This window comes from Montipora capricornis, chromosome 9 (genome assembly GCF_036669925.1).
Source record: "Montipora capricornis isolate CH-2021 chromosome 9, ASM3666992v2, whole genome shotgun sequence".
NCBI classification, from domain to species: domain Eukaryota; kingdom Metazoa; phylum Cnidaria; class Anthozoa; order Scleractinia; family Acroporidae; genus Montipora; species Montipora capricornis.
In genome coordinates, this window is record NC_090891.1 from 48316906 (window position 1) to 48319405 (window position 2500).

Here is a 2500-nt window from a genome sequence, read left to right on the forward strand (position 1 = left end):
GCATCTTATCAAGAACGATTGCGAACTGTGCAAGTGAAGGGATTGTGTGTAAGTTGCCTGGAACAAGAACATTTTTCAACAGATTTGCACAAAGAGGTTTACTTGTTGGACGCCAGGGTGTGGGAAAAGACACCACTCCTTAGTTCATCCTCCCATCAATCAAAATACAACAGACCTGCAATGCCGAAGAAGAATCAGTCATCGAAAATCAGAGTTCTTTCCATGGAACAGGTGCCACACCCGATCTCGGCTTCCCAGCTGGTTAAAGGCCCGTGCAAACGCTCGCAACAACGCGAAACATTGTTGGGCCCAACAATGCTGTCTCTTGTTGCGAGATGTTAGCCGATGTGTGCAAACGCTCGCAACAAGTCACAACATGTTGGGTCTTTAGATGAGAATACAAAGGACTCTGGGACGTTTTCCATCTCCGACGCCATGTTGATTTCTTGTTCGCATGTATTTGTGTGGATACGTGGCATGTATTGCGCGTGCGCCGGCGCAACATTGTTGGATGTGCTGTGCAAACGAACGCAACATTGTTGGACCACGCTTCGATGACCGCGAAACAATAGAAATGTTGGCACTTGTTGGCTCTGAAGTTTGACCAGTTTCAAACTTCATCCAACAACTTCCAACAAGTCGCAACAACACGCAAAAACACGCAACATGATTTGCAAACGCTCGCAACATGTTGGGTCCAACAATGTTGCGAGCGTTTGCACGGGCCTTAACGGATAATGCACCTTTGCAACATACAAAGGATCTGCTACACTGGAGACATCCAGAAACAATCGACAATGGGTCTGTTTCAAAGCAGTTCTGGTGAAAGTTAGTGGACCAGGTAGTGACAAACAGATTATGACTGATGCCTTCCTAGTTCAGGTATGATGACACTCTTTTTAAAAGGACTTTTCGAAAAATGAACTGAAAGAGAACCAACTGATTTTAGACTTACTACGGTGAATTACGAAGAAGAAGCCGGAACACGGCCGTCAAGTTTTCTTGTTGATACAGGCATTGGATAGAAACTAAGATAAAATTTTAATAGCCTTGACCAGGTCAAAACAAATTCACTTTGTCAAGAGCAGAGAACTGAGAAAGTAGCCACACTACGATGGTGTTGATCGCATGAACCAAAAGTCTCCATCCTAATTGGAAGTGACCAACTAGGTATTATCGACGTAAACGTAATTATATATCAGGGGAACAGCTTAAAGTAGTATACCAAGTGGGGGTTCTACGTCGGGTGGGGTTGTGGAACTTCAGGGCTCCACAGCTAACCCTAACCCTTACCCTAACCCTATCCCTAACCCTAAACCCTAGCAACTGGCGCAAGGAGTGCATAAATTAGGGCAAGTTAGGGCATGACGCAACACAGCGTAACCCTAACACGTGTAACAATTCGTGCATCTCATGCCGTATAAATTAGGGTTTCGTTGATGAGATGCAAGTCACGTACGTACACGAGATGAGAAGGCGAAGTGTGTGCATAAATTAGGGGCAAGCAACAACATGTGCAAATTTTGGCTAGGAAAATATATTAAGCGCACGCGGGTGTGGCGCGTAAAATAGTACTGTGTGTGCATATCATTAATTTTTTTTGGCGGTATGTGAATATCCTGGTTGAAGAGAGAGCTCCTTTCTGGTGTGGAGGTGAACAGTAAAGATCAAGTGAGTAGCGCAATAAGGTCATAATGTGGAGGCAAGAAACCAATCACAATTAAACCATATGACCTCACCAAAAGCCAATCACAAACAGCTAAAATGAAAAAAACATGACAAAATAAACGTTTTAGTGGACATTCCAAACCAAATCAGGGCTTTCTGTTTTTTTTTTTTTTTTTTTGCAATGTTTAAAGCCGATCACGCTTCCTTGACTGTAATGGAAACGCTATTGTTTTCCATATAAAGCGATTACAACAGGATATTTTATAAGACGTTTATAAGAAAAGGGCAGCAATGGTTCTAAAATTTCGAATCACTACGGACCTTTTTAAACGAGAGTTAATCTAGTTCAAGTGTTCTTAAATTGGATTTCCAGAACGCTCCGTGTGAATGAAACACGTGAGCTTGGATCTCTTGACTTTGTAAACTGTTCCGTCTTGCGTTAGCAGGAGTTTACGCTTCTGGCCTTTATGTTCCACAGACTTAACGTTGAGGGCTTTGAGCACGCCCTGTTTTTCTCCGCTAACAACAGAGGCACCTTTTCGGAGTCTAGCTAGTGCACCAGTCCAGTCACCGCGCTGAACGATCTTACACACGCAAACATTTATTTCTGTTTGGCGATAACTTTGTTTTGGATATAACGATCTTACACATATCTGTGATTGGTTTCTTGTTTTTGAGTCAAGTTGGAGTCAACTTTTTCTGTGATGCAGATAAGCAAAGAAACAGAACGTGCATTTCAAATGCTTTATTAAATTAAACAAAACCATCTTATTACAAGCTTATGGTTTCGGCGCAAATTACTTTACGCAATACTTAAGTAATATTCCTGCCG